At 41.5% G+C, this 23559-nt stretch overlaps 1 pseudogene; it reads left to right on the top strand.

Annotated features, from left to right (window-relative positions):
* The first annotated feature begins 1087 nt into the window (after positions 1-1087).
* On the top strand, positions 1088-10578 carry LOC133754019 (SRSF protein kinase 2-like; annotated as a pseudogene).
* Positions 10579-23559: the final 12981 nt, after the last annotated feature.

Raw genomic sequence — 23559 nt, 5'->3', positions numbered from 1 at the left:
AGTAAAACTAGCATTATGAAGTTATAATTGTGATATAAAAACCACTGTGATTTGAAAATATATTTTGATGTCATAAAACATTGTGTTAAGCTATCATTCTTATGTCTTAATCACTTGTGATGCAAAAACCCTTCAGATATCATAACCAATTGAAATGTGGTAAATCATGATCATGATAAAATCTGCCATTGTTATTTCATTGTCACGTGAAATCACTCAAAGCACTGTGGCATCATAAACACACTACTGAGTCATGATAATCAATTGTTATGCCATAAACTATAATTATGATGTTATAATAAACTGTGGTGTCATAAACACCATATGATGTAATAAACCAATATTTTGTGACAAAAAAGGCCACTGTGGTGTTTAAAGTTGTATTGTCAGGTAATGATCAATTGTGAGATCATAAAATTCTTTTTGATTTATAATCACCTGGGATATCATAAACCACCATAGTCATAAATTTATCACTGTGATAACATAATCAATTGTGAATTCATAAAATCTGTGAGGTAAGAAATTTATCATTGGACATCATACTTAATTACATCATAAACCACCAGTGTATATCATAATCAATTGTGAATCATAAAGCAGCATTATGATGTAATAATCAATTGTGATGTTAGGAAACCTTTATGCTGCCATACAAATATTCTGATCTCATAAAGTCCTATAAAAATGTTATAAAGTATTTTTCTGTCGTAATGAACTATAGTTATAAAATTATTATGACAACATAAACCAACAATTCTGAAATCACAATCAATTTTGGTGACATAACCAATTGTGATATCATAGATTTCCATTGTGATTTCATAAAGACACCATTATGATTTTGCAATCAAATGCATTGTCGTGAAAAGAATTGAAAGGGTTGGAGCAGCGGCAGTGGTGGTGGCCATGGCAGTGACATCGGGCAGCGCAGGTGCAGGCTCAGGTGCAGGCACAGTTCTGCTTCCTCCACTGGCAGAGTGAGGGGAGGCTGCAGCCTGGCTTGCCTTGGCTCACCTTAGCTCCTGCATGACCTCTGCAGCTGCCACCACCATGAAGCCCACTGCCCCGCTTGCACTGCATAGCAATGAGTTCTGGGAAAGTGCTAGCCATTCAGGCTTGAAAATGGAATCAGGAAAGAGAGAAACATCCCAAAAAGCCAGAGCATCAGCAGACAGCTCCTTTATTTGCTGGACCGCTGCCACTGTCACCACCTTCGCCACCTCTGCCAGACCCCACACCCCCAAAGCCAGAGGAAGGGCTCAAACAATGAGGAGCAAGAGGACCCTGCAGACTACTGCAAAGGTGCCTGTCATCCAGTGAAAATTGGAGACTTCTTCAATGGCTGTTATGTTATTAGGGAGCCTGGAGGGAGGCACTTCTCTGCTATCTGCCTGTGTTGGGATATGCATTGGAAAAGATCTGTTGCTATGAAACTTGTAGAAGTGCCCAAGATTATACAGAAACAGCCTTGGATGAAATGAAATGAAATTCCTCAAATATGTTCAAGAAAGTTATCCCAGTGATCACCAGACATGGTAGTCCAGCTGATCGACAACTTCAAGATTTCAGATAGGAATGGAATGCATGTCTACACAGTATCTGAAGGGCGTGGCCACCATCTCCTCCAACAGATCATCAAGTCCAACTATCAAGGCCTCCCAGTGTGCTGTGTGAACAGTATCATTTGACAGGTCCTTTTAGGGTTAGTTTATCTGCACAGTAAATGCAAGATCATTCACACTGACATAAAACCACAAAACATTCTAATACATGTAGATGATTCCTATTTGAGAAGAATGGCTGCCATGTCCACTGAATGGCAGAAAGCAGGTGCTCCTCCTCCTTCAGGGTCTGCAGTAAGTACATCTCCACAGCAAAAACCTATAGGAAAAATGACTTAAAAAGCTGAAAGAGAAGCAGGAGAGGCAGGCAATATTGTTGGACCTCTCAGTTGCAGAGATGCCCACTTGCTCGGGAGGACGCCCAAAGATCCAGACTCCAGGCCAGTTGATGCAAAAAGCACGAGGTTTTTATTGAACGTTTGCGCAAACGGGCCCCCACCTCAGGCAGTGAGGAGCCCTGAGCGGCAGTTTCACACAGGTTATATAGGCAACGAATTAGCATATTCCTAATGCACATGCATAGGATTGGTCAGTTCAGAGGGACATTAGCATATGGGAGAATGCTGGCGAAAAATGCTGGTGGAGAGTGCTGGTGTAAAATGCAGAGGTGGCACGGGATTGGCTGGTTCGGAGGGACAATTAGCATACCAGAGAATGCTGAGGGAGAGTGCTGAGGTGTTACAGGATTGGCCGGTCGCAGTGACATCATAAGTGCGCGCCTAGAGACTCTCCGAAGGGGAGGGGCAGCTCTGCTCTGGGCGCGCCCAGAGGTTTCCCGGAGGGGAGGGGCAGTTCTGCTCTGGGCGCCTACAGATTCTCTGAAGGGGATTGACTTTTCCTTCCCAGAGAACGTCCTGCCCGCTGGACTCTGGGGAACATCTAACCACTTAAGAAGCCCCTGATATTTGCCCAGGCCTAGTTTCTTGTCCCTCTCCCCCATAAGGGTCCTTCATTCCCTCCTTTTCTTTTTTGCACAGATTTTAATCCTAAAATCTATTGGACCTCGGAGGTCTTTGAAGCTTGACACTGGTACTGTTGAGTCAGTCAGCACCAGGGTTTGGACAAGGAAAAGCCTCTCGCAGATAAACTGGAGCAACCTGTTAAGAATACATGGGCCGTCTCGTATAGTAACATTGTGGGTGACATTGCACAAGTGTCGGTGGGACAAGGGAGGATTTCCTACACAAGTACCTTGTCCCGACACCTCTGTAAGAGTGAGACGCGGCTGAAGGGGCAAGAGGCAATTATTTGCCTCTGTAGTGCCATTCCAGGTCCTGGGGACCGCGAGGCCCTCGTAATAAGGTGGACCTGGGGTTAGGCATAGCCAGCAGGACTCGGTCAGCTCTGGATTGGTCTGGTTGAGGGCCAGAAAGGCCCCTGTCAAAAGGTTAAACAGCTGCTGTCTGGTTGTACGGGGGCTTGAAGCGTTTGGAGTTAAATTTGCCAAGCTAGGCGAAAGGGTGGCTGGTGGGAGGGGTGGCCTGGGGAGAGCCTGCCTCACTGGAGGGAGGGAACTCTGTTCTTGCTGGACTGGGTTGGGTCCCATGTTAACAATTGTGGAGCATGGGGATTGGAAAAACAATGGGGAAAGGCCAGGAACATCACAAATATTAAACAGTTTTTGAAAGTCTTAGCTTGAGTGGGTTCTGAGTGCGCTGGAGCTTCCATTTGGCTGGTCTATCTGGATCCTCGGGGCCCTGGGGGGTGGTGCTCGCTTCACGTGTGAGGCGTGGACCCAAGCAGCGATTCCGTCGACCTTGAGAGTGGTGGGAGTTGTCAACAGCACAGTGAAGGGGCCTTTCCACCGGAGCTCTAGAGTCTTAGATTGGTGCCTTCGGACATACACAGCATCTCCGATTTGGAAAGGATGTGGGATGGTTGTCGTCTTGGGTTGGTAGGCTGCTGCAAGAGGTTTCCAGACCTGGTTCTGGATGATCTGGAGCGCTCTCAACCGGGCCTGTAATTTAGGGGCATTGGCAACGGAGTCACTGGCAAGGTCAAGCAAGCCTGCTACTGGTGGGGGCCCTCCATAAAGGATTTCGTATGGCGTCAGCCCGCAATGAGAGGGCGTGTTTCGGACCCGGAACAACACCATAGGGAGGAGTTGGACCCAGTCTTTAACGCCAGTCTCCAACGCTAATTTGGTCAAGGTCTCTTTAATTGTTCTGTTCATTCTTTCTACTTGTCCTGAACTTTGGGGTCTATAGGCATAGTGCAATTTCCAATTTATGCCTAATGCTTTGGCCACCAACTGACTTACCTGGGAGACAAACGCTGGGCCGTTGTCGGACCCGATTACCTTAGGCAAGCCGAACTGGGGGAAGATCTCCTCTATGATCTTCTTGACGACCACCTGGGCGGTTTCCCGTTTTGTGGGGAATGCCTCAGTCCATCCGGAGAAGGTATCTACAAAAACTAGAAGATACTTATTCCCATAACTGCCCGGCCTTATCTCAGTGAAATCGACCTCCCAGTTGATCCCTGGTTGGTCTCCTCTTAACCTAGCTCCTTCCAGGAGCTTGAGGTGTCTGGCATTTACCTTGGCACACGGAACACAGGATTCAGTCACCCGCTGGACTAAAGAGTCAAGTCCGGGGATGTAATAAGACTGCCTATCTTCCTGTAAGGCTGCTTTTAGCTTTTTGTGTCCCAAATGAGTCCATTGATGGAGGTTGGTAATTATTTCTTTAGCCAATTGGTGTGGCAGGACTATTTTCTCTCCGAGCCTCCAAACCCTTATTTGTTCATCATACTCCGCACCGCGCCGCTGGATCGTATCTAAGTCTTGGTCCGAATAGAGGAAAGGTGGTTCCCTCGATACTTGGGTGGGCTCAGTTGTCTTTAACGGGAGCACCTGTTGGCTCAGGGCTGCCGCCCTAGCGGCCTTGTCTGCCATCCTGTTTCCCCTTGCTACGGGGTCGTCTCCTCGTTGGTGCCCGGGGCAATGGATTATACTCAACATTTTGGGCAGGAACAGGGCCTGTAGAAGATCTAGGATTTCCTGCTTATTTTTAATGTCCTTGCCTGCCAAGGTTAAGAGGCCCCTTAGCCGGTATATCTCCCCATGTACATGGGCAGTGGCGAATGCATACCGACTGTCTGTGTAAATGTTGACCTTTTTGTCTTGTGCCAGTTTTAAAGCTTGAGTTAAGGCTATGAGCTCGGCTTTTTGAGCAGAAGTTCCAGGCTTTAAGGCACTTGACCAGATAACAGTTTTTCCATCCACCACCGCTGCCCCAGCCCTCCGCTCACCGTTCTGTAGAAAGCTGCTCCCATCCGTGAACCAGGTCATTTTGGCATCCGGCAGAGGCTGGTCGGTTAGGTCTTTTCGGGTGCCATGGGCCTCAGCCAGGATTTGGTGACAGTTATGGATTACCTGGGCCTGGGTCCCCAGTTCCAGGAGCAGGGTGGCCGGGTTTAAAGAGGTGGCAGTCCCAAACTGGATCCGCTCTGAGTTTAATAACATAGTCTGGTAATGAGTTATCCGAGCATTTGAGAGCCACCGATCTGGTGGCTGGCGGATAACTGTCTCCACAGCATGAGGTGCCACTACGGTGAGAGGTTGGCCTAGAGTCAATTTGTCTGAGTCTTTCACCAGAACTGCCACGGCCACTATCATGCGGAGGCACGGAGGCCAGCCGGCCACTACATTGTCTAGTTTTTTTGAAAAGTATACCACCGGCTTTTTCCAGGGTCCAAGCATTTGTGTTAGCACTCCCTTCGCCACTCCCTTGTTCTCATCCACGTATAATGTGAAGGGCTTGGTCATATCAGGGAGGCTCAGGGCTGGGGCTGACAATAGGGCCTTTTTTATGTTGTCAAATGCCCGCTGTTGCTCTTCTCTCCATTGAAAGGGAGCATTGGACTTCGTGAGGGGGTACAATGGGGCTGCCAGCTCCGCAAACCCAGGAATCCAAAGGCGGCAGAATCCCGCACTCCCGAGGAATTCCCGCATCTTTCTGGCATCGGTGGGGGGTGGAATTAGAGCAACCACCCTTTTTTGGCTCTCCGTCAGCCACCGTTGCCCTCCTTCTAGGAGGTAGCCTAGGTAGGCCACCTGTTTCTGGCATATTTGGGCCTTTTTCGCGGAGGCTCGATAGCCCAATTCCCCCAGTCTCTGTAGCAGGGCCCTGGTACCTTTTAGGCAGTTCTGCTCAGTTTCAGCGGCAAGGAGGAGGTCGTCCACATATTGCAGGAGGACCAGGTCCGGATGGTTGACTCGGAAGTTGGCCAAATCTAGGTGCAGAGCTTCGTCAAACAAGGTAGGCGAGTTTTTAAATCCTTGGGGCAACCTTGTCCAGGTGAGTTGTCCTGAAAACCCAGTCTCTGGGTCTTTCCACTCAAAAGCAAAGATGGATTGGCTCTGAGGGCTCAGTCTTAAACAAAAGAATGCATCTTTTAGATCTAACACAGTGTACCATACGTGGGTCGGAGGCAAGGTACTTAGCAGATTGTAGGGGTTGGGCACTGTGGGATGCATATCCTCCGTTCTCCTGTTAACCTCCCGCAAGTCCTGTACCGGGCGGTAGTCACCCGTACCGGGCTTCTTTACTGGTAGTAGGGGGGTGTTCCAAGGTGAACGACAAGGTTTTAAAATGCCTAGGTGTAACAGTCTCTGGATATGTGGCCGGATACCTTCCTTAGCTTCCTTGCCCATCGAATATTGACAAACTGACACGGGAATGGCCGTGGGCTTCAGATCTATGATCAAGGGAGGCTGGTTGATGGCCAGCCCTATTCCCGCAGTCTCTGCCCAGGCCTGAGGAAAATCTGCGAGCCACTTGGGGTCCAGGGGAGCCATGGTGGACGGGGGCCTCTCGAATAATCGGTGTTCGTCCTCCAAGCGTAGTGTTAATACCTGGAGGGGCCGCCCTCCTGAGTCTGTGATGGTAGCTCCTTTCTCATGGAAGTGAATTTGGGCTCCTACCTTCGAGAGTAGGTCCCTGCCCAGGAGGGGGTAAGGGCAGTCTGGCACTAGTAAGAATGAGTGTGTCACAAGTCCTGTACTCAACTGGACCTCTCGATTGGTTGTCCAGCGATATAACTTCCCTCCAGTTGCCCCCTGAACCCAGGAAGTCTTGGAGCTTAAAGGCCCTTTTTCTGAAGTCAGTACCGAGTGCTGGGCTCCCGTGTCAATCAGGAAGGTTACCGATCTGCCCCCCACTTCAAGGGTTATCCTGGGCTCAGGGGGGGTGCTCCTGGCCCTGACTCACCTAATCGTCTTCTTCCAGGGACAGGATTGGAACTGGTCTCTTCTTTGGTCCCTGTGGTTTCTTCGGGCAGTCTTTGACCCAGTGTCCTTTTTCTTTACAATAGGCACATTGATCTCTTTCCACCCAAGGCTTTCGTTTGTCTCCCAAGTCCCTATTCTGTCCTGGTAGTCTACTCCTTTCTGTATCCTGCACTACGGTGGCCAAAATTCTACTAAGCTCTCGATTACGTCTTTTGTCTCTTTTGTCTTCCCTTTCCTCCTGCTCCTTGCGGATCCTTTCCTCCTTCTCCTCTCGGGTCTCCCTTTTGTTGTAAATCTTTTCTGCCTCCTTCATTAAATCTTGTATAGTATACCCCTGAAGCCCCTCTAGCCGCTGCAATTTATTGTGAATGTCCGACGCTGACTGTCCTATAAAGGACATGATTACATCTCCCTGCCGGTCCTCTGCCAGGGGGTCAAACGGGGTGTACATACGGTAGGCTTCCATTAATCTTTCTAGGAAGCCTGCCGGCGTTTCCTCAGCCCCCTGTACTACTGCACGTACCTTGGCCAAATTGGTGGGGTGCTTTCCAGCCCCTCTGAGACCCGCAAGGAGAATCTGGCGGTAAAGACGAAGTCGCTCCCTACCAGCAACGGTGGTGTAGTCCCAATCAGGACGGGTTAAGGGAAACGCCTCCTCGATTTCGTTTGGCAGTAGGGTCGGTCGGCCATCTGCTCCAGGGACGTTTTTCCGTGCCTCAAGGTAGACACGCTGCTTTTCCTCAGTAGTGAGGAGGGTCTGCAGAAGCTGCTGACAATCATCCCAGGTGGGCTGATGAGTCAGAGCCTGGGGGTCCTGAGAGAAAGAGGGGTTATGGGTTTTCCAATTGTAAAGATCGGAAGCAGAAAATGGCCAGTACTGCATCTGGCCAGCCACCAAACGAAGAGGAAAGGTCTGTGAAGTCCAGACGCTTCCCGAGCCCCCTGCCTGCCCCCGACGGAGGCGCAGGCAGCTGGAGGGCGGGGAAGGCGCTGAGACTTCTTCCCCTGCCCTCGTGGAATCAGGGGATGGTGCAGAAGGTTGCACATCCCGCTCTGGTTGTTGTGGGGGTTCCTGCGGGGGAGCAGGCTGGCCGGGAAGATAGGGTGGGGGAGAGTCAAAGAGCAGAAAGTCCTGATCAGCCGGAAGAACCGGTGGCTTGTCAGGTTTTGGATCTCGAATCTCCTTCAGAGGGTATAGGGAGGAGGTTGGCACAACCGGGATAGGAGGAGGGGGTATCGGGGAGGAAGGTATTAAAGGAGTTGGGGATGGCTGAGGAAGGGGTAACGGGGTCCGTATGGGCTCCGTCGGGAAGGAGAAGGGTTTTATCCAGGGAGGGGGGTTACGTGAAAGATCCTCCCACGTGGTAATGTAGGGCACCTGATCAGGGTGTCCATTGGATCCTGGCTGAAAGACTCGCGCCTTAATCTGTAAAATAATATCGAGGTTAAAAGTGCTGTTCCTTGGCCAGCCGACCTCGAAGGCTGGCCACTCTGAGGAACAGAATTTTGCCCATTGTTTCCTTTTAACCTCCACTGAGAGATGGCGCGCGCGTTCTTGAACGTCCTTCCAGTGATCTAGAGTGAGACTTAAAGGGGTGGTTATTTGTTGACCCATGGGTGCAAGGATTTCAGCCCATTCAAAAAGAATAGCCAATGCATAGACACATAAACAAGACAAACCACATGGCACCAGATCTAGGACAAATCGAATGCTATTGTGCTATTTTTGGGAGCAGCTGCCTGACCAGCCCTCCCCGGGAAGGAGGGAGACTTGGTCTCTGACCCACCTCCAGACCACCCCGGGAGCATCTTCTGGGGGAATGGACCGAGGGTTTCCCCTTCTGGTCTCACAAACCGGAGCGTCCTCCGGGGAACGGACCAGGGGTTGCTGGGCACGCCTGCCTCCCCCACTGGTCTCACAGAGTCAGGTACTGGCCAGTCAGAACACTCAAGACGAAGAACAACAAACAGAAAACACTTAATCGTACCTCCAACTGGTCCTCAGGGAATGGGTCTGAGGGCGACCTAAAATCCCCGTACGGGCCACCAAAATGTTGGACCTCTCAGTTGCAGAGATGCCCACTTGCTCGGGAGGACGCCCAAAGATCCAGACTCCAGGCCAGTTGATGCAAAAAGCACGAGGTTTTTATTGAACATTTGCGCAAACGGGCCCCCACCTCAGGCAGTGAGGAGCCCTGAGCGGCAGTTTCACACAGGTTATATAGGCAACGAATTAGCATATTCCTAATGCACATGCGTAGGATTGGTCAGTTCAGAGGGACATTAGCATATGGGAGAATGCTGGCGAAAAATGCTGGTGGAGAGTGCTGGTGTAAAATGCAGAGGTGGCACGGGATTGGCTGGTTCGGAGGGACAATTAGCATACCGGAGAATGCTGAGGGAGAGTGCTGAGGTGTTACAGGATTGGCCGGTCGCAGTGACATCATAAGTGCGCGCCTAGAGACTCTCCGAAGGGGAGGGGCAGCTCTGCTCTGGGCGCGCCCAGAGGTTTCCCGGAGGGGAGGGGCAGTTCTGCTCTGGGCGCCTACAGATTCTCTGAAGGGGATTGACTTTTCCTTCCCAGAGAACGTCCTGCCCGCTGGACTCTGGGGAACATCTAACCACTTAAGAAGCCCCTGATATTTGCCCAGGCCTAGTTTCTTGTCCCTCTCCCCCATAAGGGTCCTTCAATATTACTGGAGAAACACCTGCAGGAGAAAAAGAACTGGAGTGCAGAGCTGAAAGGAAATTAATAGAAGAAAACATCAATTCAGCTGTAATTTCCAATGAGCAAGATGGTGAATACCACCCAGAAATGCAATTAAAAGTGGCAGAATTGGAGGAGGCTGCTGAGGAGGAGACCGCAAAGGACAGCAGCGAGAAAGAAGACGCCAAGAAAGGAAACATTGAGAAAGCTGAAGATGTTGAACAGGAACTTGCAAACCTAGATCCCACATGGATAGAATTCCCAAAAACCAACTGTATAGAGAATGGACCTTTCTCACTGGAGCAGCAGCTGGAGGAGGAGAAAGATGTTGAAGATGACTGCCCAAATCCCAGTGAGCATAACCCTGATGAGCCAAATGCAGAAAGTGATTACACATAGAGCAGCTCCTATGAACAGTTCAATGTGAATTGCCAAATGGAACATAAAATTCCTGAGTCAGATCTTCCAGAGTTTCCTAATTCCCCGTACTCAGGGGTCCTAAGAACCTGTGGTCTGTGGCTCTGTGCTGTCCAAGAAATCAACACTGACCAAGCAAGAGGAAAGCAGCCCATCCCATGACACTAACATTTCAGCCTCCCGTACTGGAGATTTGCCAAAAACAAAAACTCAGGCAACTGACTGGTTGGTGATCCTCTGGATCCTTGGAAAGTAGATAAAATTAGAGTAAAAACTGTTAAGCTGGGAAATGCTTGTTGGGTGCATAAACACTTCACAGAAGACATCTAGACATGGTATTATAGGTCCATAGAGGTTTTGATAGGTGCAGGTTACAGTACACCTGCTGTCATTTGGAGTATGGCATGCATGGAGAACTGTGGCAATTCACCAGGCTGAAGCCCTGGAGCCTGTTTGATGTACTTGTGGAAGGGTATGGCTGGTTCCATGAAGATGCTGCACAGTTCACAGATTTACTGATCCCAAAGTTAGAAATGGTTCCAGGAAAGCAAGCCTCTGCTGGTGAATGCCTTTGGCATACATGGTTGAATTCTTAGCTAATTTGACAAATATAGCATCCTGTGCTAGCAAATGTTTTCCAGTACATTGGACCTAAATGATAACTCTAATTCTTTAACAGGATTGCAAGTAGGCTGGCTTCATACTCAGACTTTTATTTTGCTTTGAGATACTGTTGTTTAAGATTTTTCTTTTTGTGCACTGTGGTCCTAGGGAAGGGTAGTCTTTTGTCTTCAGCTGAGTAGTTCATTGCCCACTCTCTTCTGGTCTCTAAACATTGTTTCCTGTGTTGTGTGACATTCAGGTGTCATTTACTTCAATAAAAAATACTTTCCCATTTGTGTTTTGGCAGGTTTTATAACTATTTATGAAGAAATATTTTAGCTGAGTACTCTATAAATTAAAATCATAAGATATTATCGGGGGCTGGCACCATGGCTCACTTGGTTAATCCTCTGCCTGTGGTGCCAGCATCCCATATGAGTGCTGGGTTCTAGTCCTGGTTGCTTCTCTTCCAGTCCAGCTCTGCTGTGGCCCAGGAGGGCAGTGGAGGATGGCCCAAGAGTTTGGGCCCCTGCACCTGCATGGGAGACCAGGAAGAGGCACCTGGCTCCTTGCTTCAGATCAGCACAACCCTGGCCATTGCAGTCATTTGGGGAGCAAACAAATGGAGGAAAGACCTTTATCTCTGTCTCTCTCTCTCTCACTGTCTATAACTCTACCTGTCAAATAATTTAAAAAAAAGATATTATCAAGTTGGAACCAAGAAATAGCAAGGAAATATACAATTTTGCCTTCTGGCAAAGGGACATCATTCCTGTTATAGTATATGTAAATGCACTATATAAATGTTAATTTTCATTAGAAATGGGATGGAGACTCAAATGCAGAAAAGCTAGCAAGTGTTGAGTGCTTTATAGCCTGAGTTGCATGTAGCAGATTTTAACTGCTCCAAGGCATTGTGCAGACTTTTCATTCCATTACAGTCCTTTTATATTGGACTTGAAATGAAGTGGCTCTGGGTTACAAGATGCCATTCCCCATATGGCACTTTATAGAGGGAAAAGACATGTTTCTCATTCCAAAATATGCATTATGATTTAGCAGTCCCATGCCTATTTTTTTTGCATATTTCTAAATGTACTTTTAAAGGAAAAGGGTGATTTCCCTTTAAAAATGTGATGGCTGGGTACCATGTGGTGAAGCCTCCTGCAAAGAGTTAAATACATAGATTAAATTGGACAAGAGAAAAAAAAAAGAATTGATAGATGTTGAAAATTAACTGTGATAATATAAAAGACAAGGTAACATCAAAATCTAAATTTCTATAACATAACATATTGTGACATAGTAAAAAAATCATGATGTCATAATTAATTCAGATGTGATAAACCACTACTGTGATATTATATCCCTAGCATTGTGCTTTCATTGTCAGTTATGAAGTTATAAATCAAATGTTGTCCCATAAACCTATCAATTTGATGTCATAATCAATTATGATGTCATAAACTGCCAATAGGATGCTAACATCATTATCATAAAAACCAGTGTGGTTACATAAACCAAATTATGACATAAAAACATTGTGATATAGTAAAGCTACAATTATGACATCACAATCTATTATGATGTCACAAAATCATTGTGATGCCATAAAACAGTACTGTGGTCTCATATATGTAAATTGTAACATCAAATCAATCATGGACTCATCAAAATTGTTATACCATAATTGACTATGATGCTATAAATCACCATTGTGATTTCATAGTTAATTTTAATGTCATAAAATCATTTTGATATCATGCAGCAACCATAGATATATCATAATCAATTTTCATTTCATAAACTACCATTGGTTTTAAGATAAAATCAACTTTGACATCATAAAATAATTGTTATCTTGAAGTCTGTTGTGATGTCATAAAAATCTAGTGTGATATCATAAAACTACCATTGTTACATCATAATTATCTGTGATGCAAGGATGCACTTGATGTCATAATTTATTGGGATGTAACAAACTGCCATTGTGATATCATAAGCCTAACATTGTAATGTCATAATCAATTGTGATGTCATCAACACCATTGTGAAGTCACAATCTACTGTGATGGCATAAATGATCATGGTGACTACAAAATCAATTGTGAAATGAAAAAAAATTAGTGTAACATAAACCACAATTTGTAGTAGATTTATAAGTCAAAATTGTAATAGCATAAACCACTATTATGTTATGTTCTATTGTGATGTCATAAAATCCATTGTGATTTTATAAACCAGTATTATGACATAAAATCAAGTCATCATTATTATTTTTGAGGTTGAAAAATCAACTGAGATGTGATAAACCATGATTGTATCATAAAACTATCATTGTGATTTCATGATGACTTGTGAAATCATAAAAATCTATGAAATTATAAACAAGAATTATGGAGTCATAATGAATTGTGATGTCATTAGTCATCATTGTGATCACAAAACAATGCCTGGAAGACTACTATTGTGATGTCATAATCAATAGCAAAGTTGTAAAAATCGTTGTGGTGTCATAAACCTATCATTGTACTATAGTAATAAATTGTGATGTTATGAATAACATTTGTGGTGTCATAATGATCTTTGTGATGTTATAAAACCACCTCTGTGGCTAATGCTCTGCCTGCGGCACTGGCACCCTGGGTTCTAGTCCCAGTTGGGGTGCCAGATTCTGTCCTGGTTGCTCCTCTTCCAGTCCAGCTCTCTGCTGTGGCCCTGGAGTGCAATGGAGGATGGCCCAGGTCCTTGGGCCCTGCACCCACATGGGAGACCAGTAGGAGGTACCTGGCTTCTGGCTTCGGATCAGTGCAGCACACCAACCACAAATCTCTGGCTGTAGTGGCCACTTGAGGGGGTGAACCAGTGGAAAAAGGAAGACCCTTCTCTCTGTCTCTCTCTCTCACTGGATAACTCTGTCTGTCAAAAAAAAAATAAAATGAAAATAAAACTACCTCTGTGAAGTCACTGAACCAATTGGGACATTGTAAACTTATCATCATGATGTCATAATTAATTGTAATATTATGAACCTCCACGCAGTGCTAAAATCTATGATGATGTTAAAACTATTCTTATGTCATAAACCAATATTCTGATGTCACAAATATTCTGATGGCATAACAAAATTTCATTCACTATCATCCTCATGTTATAGTCAATTGTGATGTCATAAAATAATTGAGAAGTATAAATATATTGTTGTGACACGTAAAATCTGTGATTTTATAAAATTACCATTGCTATGTTATAATCAATTGTGACATCATCAAAATCATAGTGATATAATCAATCAGGACTTGATAAATCACCATTGTGACATCATAATCCAACCACTGTGATGTTATTATCAATTGCAAAGTCATAAAAGCTATTGTGATGCCATAAATCCAATGTTGTAACACCAGAATAAATTGAAATGTCATAGGCCATTGTGGTGGTACTGTAATTGCTGGTGATGTCATAAAACAATTATGTCATAGATCAGTATTGTGATGACATAAAATGCCTTATACTGCAATAAACCTACCACTGTGATGTTATAATAATACTTATGATTACATATACCAATAATTCCTGTATCATAAACCTGCCATTGTGACATTATGATCAATTGTGATGTCATAAACAACCCTCGTGTTGCCATAATGATGATTGTGATATCACAAAACTACACTTGTAGTCTCATAATCAATTGTGAAGTTGTTGAAATAACTGGGACATCATAAACTTACCATTTTGACATCATAATTACTTGTGATCCCATAAAATTATTATGATGTCATATTCAATTATGAATTAACAAAACCATTGTGATGTCATAAACCTATAATATATCTTAGTCAATTGCTATGTCATAAACCACCATTGTGATGGCATAAACCACAATATTGAAGTTATAAAAAATTCTGATATTATGAAAACTATTTTCATGTCATATACCAATATTGTCCTGCCATAAATATATATAGAGAAAACATAATGTGGTCATGATGAAATGAATATAATTCTGATATAAAACTATCATCATGAGGTAATAATCAATTGGGATGTCATAATGACCACTGGGTGGACATACATGAATTTCCATTGAGATGTTATCATGAACTGATATTATGATATCCTAAGCTTCCATTGGAATGTTGTAAAACTACCAATATGATGGTATAATAACCTATGATGTAATTAAAACTATTTTGATGTCAACAGATAGCATGTCATGCAAAACCATGTTATAAATGACAAACCTATCATTATGTCATAATCAATTGTGATTTCATTAAATCCCTTGTAATTTTCTTATCAACTAGGATGTGAGGATCTATCATTGTTATATCATATATCTTTCATTGTGATGTCATAATCAACTCATAAAGACTATTGTGATGTTATACATCTACCAATCTGAAGTCATAATCAGTTTGTGTTGCCATAACCCACCGTTGTGATATGATAAGCAATTGTTATGCCATATAAACCATTGGGATCTTGTATCACTTCTGATGTCACAATTGATGATTATCATGTTATGATCAATTAGATGTCATAAAATAAATTGTGATGAAATAAACCAGTATTGTGATGGCATAGCATACTATTGTTATCATAAAGCTACCATTGTTATGTTATAATCAATTGTGATGTCATAAAATCTCTTGTGCTGGTATAATCAACTGAGATATAAAAAACAATCATTGTGATGTCATAACCCAACCATTTGATGTTGTAAACAATATGTAGTCTTTTTTTTAAATTTAAGTACTACAAGTTTCATATATTTCATGTATTCAGGTTTAGGAACAAAATGGAGCTTTCCCTCCTTCCTGCCCACATTCCAATCCTCCCACCCTTCTCAGATTCCCATTCTTAATTTTTATGATGATCTACGATCAATTTACTTAGTGATCTTATAATTAGCCCTACTCTAAGTAGAAGATTTCAGCAAACAACTTGAAGAGAAAACAAAATGAAATAAAGCAAAAATGAAGATTGTTCATCAATGGAAGAAAGAAGGGCTACAAACAATCATCCATTCTCCAAATGACTGTCTTGCTTGAATACATTACATTTCAGGTATTCTGTCAGTTGCATCAGATCAGGGAAAACATACAGTATTTGTTTTTTGGGACTTGCACATTTCACTAAATGTAATGGTATACAGTGGTGATCATCTTGTTGCAAAATAAAGGATTTCATTTTTTTTATTTGCTTTTACAGCTGAGTAGTACTCCATAGTGCATATATACAATAATTTCTTTACTCAGTGCCTAGCTGATGGACAACTGGGTTGATTCCACATCTTAGCTATTGTGAATTGAGCTGCAATGAACTTGCGGGTACAGGTATCTTTTTCATGTACTTATCTTTTGGTTTGGTTAAATTGCCAGGCCTGGAATGGCAGGATAATATGGAAGGTCTATTCTCAGGTTTCTGAGTTATCTCCATACTGTCTTCCACAGTGGTTGTACCTGTTTACATTCCCATGAGCAGTGGATCAGAGTACCTGTTTTGCCACATCCTTGCCAGCATTTGTTGATTATTGTTTATGAGAGCCATTCTAACTATAGTGAGATGAACCTCATTGTGGTTTTGATTTGCATTTTCCTGAAGGGTGTGAACCTGAGCATTTTCCCATATAAATTTTCCTGAAGGGTGTGAACCTGAGCATTTTCCCATATAAATTTCCTCTTTTAAAAAACACTCGTGAATATTCCTTGCCCATTTCTTTATTGTATTGTTTATTGTGTTGTTATTGAATTCCTTGAGCTCCTTATATATTCTGGATGTTAACCCTTTATCAGTTGCACAGTTCGCAAATATTTGCTCCCATTTTATCAATTGCCTCTTCATTTTTTTTCTTGTTCATTCCATTTTATTTTTTATTAAAAACATTTATTTAATGAATATAAATTTCCAAAGTACAGCTTATGAATTACATTGGCTTCCCTCCTCCCATAACTTCCCTCCCACCAGCAACCCTCCCCTTTCCCGCTCCCTCTTCCTTTCCATTCACATCAAGATTCATTTTCAATTCCCTTTATATACAGAAGATCAGTTCAGTATATATTAAGTAAAGATTTCAACAGTTTGTCCCCACATAGCAACACAAAGTGAAAAATACTGTTGAAATACTAGTCATAGCATTAAATAATGGTGTACAGCACATTGAAGACAGAGATCCTACATGATATTTTTTAAAAATTAATTAATTTTCTATGCCATTTCCAATTTAACACAAGGTTTTTTTTCATTTCCAATTATCTTTATATACAGAAGATCGATTCTGCATATACTTAGTAAAGATTTCATCAGTTTGCACCCACACAGAAACACGAAGTGTAAAAATACTGTTTTAGTACTAGTTACAGCATCACTTCACATTATACAACACGTTAAGGACAGATCCCACATGAGATGTAAGTACACAGTGACTCCTGTTGGTGACTTAACAATTTGACACTTTATCCTTTTTAGTATTTTTGTTGTTGTTGTTGTTGTTCTAGTACTAGTGGTTGAACTCTGTAATTAACACACAATTATTCTTAGGTGTTTAAATTTTAACTGAAAAGTGATCCCTGTTAAATATAAAAGTGGGAAAAAGAGAGGGAGGAAATGTACAATTTGGGACATGCTCAACTGGACTTGCCCCAAATGGTGGAGTTAGAAATGTGCCAGGGGATTCCAATACAATCCCATCAAGGTGGCATGTACCAATGCATTCTCACTAGTCCAAGTGATCAATCTCAGTTCACAATTGATGACCCTGATAAGTCTAAGAGTTAAAGGGGTCACACAAACAAGACTAGTATCTGCTAATACTAACTGATAGAATCAAAAAGGGAGAGAACAATCCAACATGGGAAGTGGGAGACACAGAAGACTCATAGAATGGCAGATGTCCTAAACAGCACTCTGGCCTCAGAATCAGCCCTTAAGGCATTCAGATCTGGCTGAAGAGCCCATGAGAGTATTGTAGGCATGGAAAGCCAAGACACGATGGAAAAGAAAAAAAAGAAGATCTAAATGAAAGATCTCTGCAAGTGAGATCCCAGTGGAAAGAACGGGGCCATCAAAGAAGGAGGTACCTTTCTCTGAAGGGAGGAGAGAACTTCCACTTTGACAATGACCCTATCGGAATAAGATCAAAGTCGGCGAACTCTAAAGGCTTCCATAGCCTCAGCAACTCATGACTAGAGCCTAGGGAGATTACTGACACCATAAACAAGAGTGTCAATTGCCTCTTCATTTTTCTGAGTGCTTCTTTGCAGGCAGAAGCTTTTCAGCTTGATGTAATCCTATTTGTTGATTTTGGTTTTGATTGCCTGTGCTTCTGGGGTCTATCCAAGAAGTCTTTGCCTATGCCAATGATTTGCAGAGCTTCCTCACTGTTCAATAATAATTTGATTATATTGGTCATAGATTTAATTCCTTTATCCATTTTAGTGGATTTTTGTGTAGAGTATAAAGTAGGGGTCCAATTTCCTACTTCCACAATCAGAGGTCCACTTTTTCCAGCATCATTTGTTAAAGAGACTATCCCTGTACATGGATTGATTTTTGCTATTTTATTACACATAATAACATCACAGCTTTCTGTAGACACATGGATTGAATTTGGGAGTTTCTATTCTAATCCATTAATTTATACATCTGTTTTTGTGCCAGTACCAGGCTATTTTGATTATCCTGTAGTTTGTCTTGAAATCCAGGATTGTGATGCCTCTAGCTTTGTTTTTGTTGTACAAGATTGCTTTAGCTATCCAGGGCCTCTTGTGTTTCTATATGAATTCTAGCATCATTTTTTTCTGGATCTGAAAAGAATATCATTGAAATTTTGATTGATATCATATTGAATCTATAAATTGCTTTTGTAAGTATGGATATTTTGGTGATGTTGATTCTTCCAATCCATGAATGTGGAAGATTTTTTTCCATTTTTAATGTCTTCTTCTATTTCTTTCTTTAGTGTTATATAATTTTCATCATAGTCATCTTTGAATTCCTTAGTTAACTTTATTCCAAAATATTTGATGAATTAGTTTCTTTATGGTGCTATTGTGAATGGTACTGGTCTTAAAAATTCTTTTTCAGCCAAGGCATTGTCTGCACATACAAAGGCTCTTATTTTTTTCTGTATTGATTTTATATAGTGCCACTTTAGCAACTCTTTTATGAGTTCCAATAGTCACTCATTGGAGTTTTTTGGATCTCTTATGTATGGGATCATGTCATCTGCAAATAAGGATAATTTAAGTTCCTTTTTTCTAACTTCCACACCTTTGATTTTGTTCTTGCCTAATGGCTTTAATTAAAACTTCCAGAATCATATTGAATAACAATAGTGAGAGTGAACATCTTTTTTTTTTTGGTTTTCATATTTTAGTAGAGGTGTTGACAGTTTTCTCTATTTAGTATGATGCTTACCGTGGATTTGTCTTATATTGCCTTGATTGTGCTGAAAAAATGTGCCTTCCATATGCATTTTCCTTGAAGTTTTCATCATAAAAGGAGGTTGTATTTTGGGGCCTTTGCTGTGGTGCAGAGGGTTAACAACCTGGCCTGAAGCACTTTCATCACATATGGGCACTAGTTTGAGACCTGGCTACTCCAATTCTGATCCAGCTTTCTGCTTTGGCCTGGGAGAGCAGTAGAAGATGACCCAAGCCCTTGGACCCCTGCACCCATGTAAGAAACCTGGAAGAAGCTCCTGCCTCCTGGTTTTGGATTTGCACAGCACTGGCCATTGCAGCCATCTAGGGAGTGAACCATCAGATGAAAGATCTTGTCTTCTGTAAAGCTGGGTGAGTGGCTCCATTTTTCTGAGTTCTCTGGCTGCATGTTAGCACATTAGCACTCACCATGCAAGTTCAAGCCATTACCATTCCCACATGAGGCTTCCCAGGCAGTTTTCTCTCCACTTTTCCACCAAGTGTTTACCACCTACACTATTCTCCTCACTGTTTTTTTCTGGCCTTGCAAAGCATGTCACTCCTTAATATGCTATAATATATACTTGTATTATCATAAAACTACCATTGTTATGTCATAATCAATTGTGATGTCATAAAAATCCTTGCGATGACATAATCAACTGGGATATCACAATCATTGTGATGTCATAATTCAACAGTTGATGTCATGATCAATATGAAGTCTTAAAAGTTATTGTTGTGTTATGAAACTATCATTGTAACATTATAATCAATGCTTACATCAATAACATATTGTGATGTTATAAAGCTACCATATGTCATAGTCAGTTTTGAACTCATAGAAACTATTATGATGTCACAAATCTATCTTTAGGTAGTCATAATAAATTGTGATGTTATAAACCACCATTGTGATATGGTATTGAGTGCAGAATTAAGTACATCTGTGTGGACAAATTTTGGGAAGCATGAAACACAGCCAGAGCTGTGCATGAAAAGCAGAAATTTGACATGATCAAAGACAAGTTTTTAAAGTCATGACACATATTGATAAACAATAGAGACATGAACAGTATACTCCCCTTAAGAGCTGATGTATAGAAAAGATAACTGGTCTTTCTCTTGATGAGGTCTTCAACAAAGGAAGAACAGTGACTGTGTCATTTACATTTTTACCTCCATCATGCTTCATTTTGTGTTCTTTTGGTTTTCATGTTTTATTTTTAAATAGCATATTACATAAATATTGCTGATTTTATTACATTTCCTAATAAAACCATTTGATTTAAGATATTTTTGAAAATGTTTGCATTAATGATTACTCATGGCATGAATTTTCAGGATATGAGAAAATATATTTTGGGAAATTACCTGAACAAATAAAGGTTTTGATATAAATTCAGTTCATTGTACTACATGCTAATACTGACACAATGCATGAAATTTTGAAAAGGGTCTAATTGATAAGTGCTGACAATATAGCCTCCAAGAGATAGTTTTCTCTTTTACTCCATTCTAGCGAAGTTAAGACTCAAGTCAGGCAGTGAGTTACTTGAAGCAAAATGAAATATTTTACTTCAGTGAAATCACTCCAGAGTCATGAAATACTAGACAATTGCTTTAAGTATTCATTTGACTCATTGAGAATGACCTGAAGCTTCAAGTGTTTCTGTTAGCATTTTATTAGTACCTCAAAGATTTTCAAAGTACTCATGAGATTGTTTAAATTTCTGTAGAAACAATGCATTTTTCACTGTAGTTCTGTAAGCACAAACTCTTACAGCAGATAGTTGTTTCGCAGCATCCTTTTCAGGATAAATGTTTGAAAAGATTAAGTTCCCTAAGCTTTGTGGCAGTGTAGCACAGTGAGCACACCTATCACTTTCCCATTTTCCTGCTATTATTCTCCGTGACATGAAGCAACAGGAACAAAAAGATCAAAGTTAAGGTTATTTTCTATTTCAGTCTCAGATTTTGTTTTTCGGAGACAATGGAAGGATTATAATGTGAATTGGGGTTTTTAGGCAATAAACCAAAACAAAATGTTTTAGTTAAGACATAACAAAATTATTATAAGTAAGAGCTTACTGTTTGTAAAAGTATCTTTTTAAATATTTCTTTCACACAAGAAAGAAATAGTGTGGCTGCTAAAGCAAGTTACACTGTTTATTATGCTTTTTTTTTGATTATTTAAGTAGCTATGAATTTAAATGTAAAAAGTATTCTTGAGGGGCTGGTGCTGTCATGTAGCAAGTAGAGCTGCTGCCTGTAGTGCCAGCATCCCATATGGGCACTGGTTCAAGTCCTGGCTGCTCCATTTCTGATCCAGCTCTCTACTGTCACCTGGAAAAGCAGTGGAGGATGGCCCCCACATCTATGTGGGAGCAAGGTCATGGCTCTTGGCTGCAGGTCTGTGAATCACTAGTCTTTGCTGCCAATTGGGTACTGAACCAGCAGATGGAAGTCCTCTATCACTCTGCCTCTCCTCTCTCTGTGTAACTGTGACATTCAGATAAATAAAATAAATCTTTAAAAAATATTATTGAAACAGGCTTAAGTTTTCAACTTCTTTCAGACCTACTATAGCACAATTTGCCTATCTAATGTAGTTTTTTGCAGATCAATTCAAATGCTGAAACTTTTGCTTATCTCACACTGGTAAAATGTGCATGTATTCATTTTATTCTTTGAGTTGAAATGTTTGTATGATGTTAAACGGAATATAAGTTTACACATGGACAAAATAAAATAAAATATAGATGTTGCTGAGAAGGGAATCAGCAAACAGATCACTAATGCCAAAGCAATGGGCAGACAGAAAGGGACTAAGATGGAGAGTTGAGCTGAATACGGATTTTAAAGCATGACACATAATGTTCAAATGCTTCAAACTAAGGTTTAAATAATGGCTAGCAGTCATGTTTTTATTGGGAATACTTTACGCTGAAATGGATATTAGATAGATGGAGTGTGGTGAATAATAAAACAAGAGTGGAAAATAAGGGCAATATAGGCCTCAACTAAAGAAATATATCCAGAAATATTTAGAGTCAAAATTGTCAATACCTGCTATAGAATGATTTTTATTAAGTGTACATAAGGAGAATAAACTCGAAAGTAAATTTTGCCCCAAAATGATTTTTAAAAAATCCCACGACTGACATATTATGAAGCCATGCAGAGGTGCTCTACAGTTGGGTTCTCAATTCTTCTATAAATCTTTAATTGTTGTTGTTTTCTCGTACATTTAGCTAATAAACACACAGTTGTAATATTCAAATTTTCTTAAGTGTCAAGCCCATTTGTCCAAATTTTGTGCATGTTATCTGATTTTGGTCATGCTTTTGGCATACAAATAGATACTTTTAGACTTTCAAAATGCTGTAACTTAGATAAGTCTTCATATTGAAGGTCATGTTGTCAGAATTGTAAACTAAAATATTTGAAAATAAGTTTTCATTTCACTTCAACAAGTTTCCCTTTTGGTGCTCAGTTAGTTGTCACCAATCAGGGAAAACAAATGATATTTGTCTCTTTGGGACTGGCTTAATTCACTCAGCATGATGTTTTCCAGATTCCACCATCTTGTTGCAAATGACTGGGTTTCATTGTTTATGACTGCTGTATAGTATTCTATGGAGTATATGTCCCATAATTTCTTTATCCAGTCTACTATTGATGGGCCTTTGGGTTGGTTCCAGGTCTTAGCTATTGTGAATTGAGCTGCAATAAACATTAATGTGCAGATGGCTTTTTTTGCTTCCCAAGTTAATTTCCTTTGGGTAAATTCCAAGGAGTGGGATGGCTGGGTTGTATGGTAGGGTTATGTTCAGATTTCTGAGGAATCTCCAGAATGACTTCCATAGCAGCTTAACCAGTTTGCATTCCCACCAACAGTGTCCCTTTTTCCCCACATCCTCTCCAGCATCTATTGTTGGTAGGTTTCTGAATGTGAGCCATTCTCACCTGGGTGAGGTGAAACCTCATTGTGGTTTTGATTTGCATTTCTCTGATTGCTAGTGATCTTGAACAGTTTTTCATGTGTCTGTTGGCCATTGGATTTCTTCTTTTGAAAAATGTCTAATGAGCTCCTTGGCCCTTCTCTTAATTGGGCTGTTTGTTCTGTTGTTGTGGATTTTCTTGATTTCTTTGTAGATTCTGGTTATCAACCCTTTATCTATAGCATAGTTTGCAAATATTTTTTCCCATTCTGTTGGTTGCCTATTCACTTCCCTGACTGTTACTTTTGAAGTACAGAAACTTCTCAATTTGATGCAATCTCAAATGTTAATTTTGGTTTTGACTGACTGTGCTCCTGGGTTTTTTTCCAAGAAGTCTTTGCCTGTACCTATATCTTGCAGGGTTTCTCCAATGCTCTCTAATAATTTGATGGTTTTGGGTCATAGATTTAAGTCTTTAATCCATGTTGAGTGAATTTTTGTTTAAGGTGTAAGGTAGGGGTCTTGTTTCATGTGTCTACATGTAGAAATCTAATTTTCCCTACACCATTTACTGAATACACTATACTTATTCCAGGGATTG

This window comes from Lepus europaeus, chromosome Y, assembly GCF_033115175.1.
Source record: "Lepus europaeus isolate LE1 chromosome Y, mLepTim1.pri, whole genome shotgun sequence".
Classification (NCBI taxonomy): Eukaryota; Metazoa; Chordata; class Mammalia; order Lagomorpha; family Leporidae; genus Lepus; species Lepus europaeus.
This window is presented reverse-complemented; position numbering and strand designations above follow the sequence as displayed.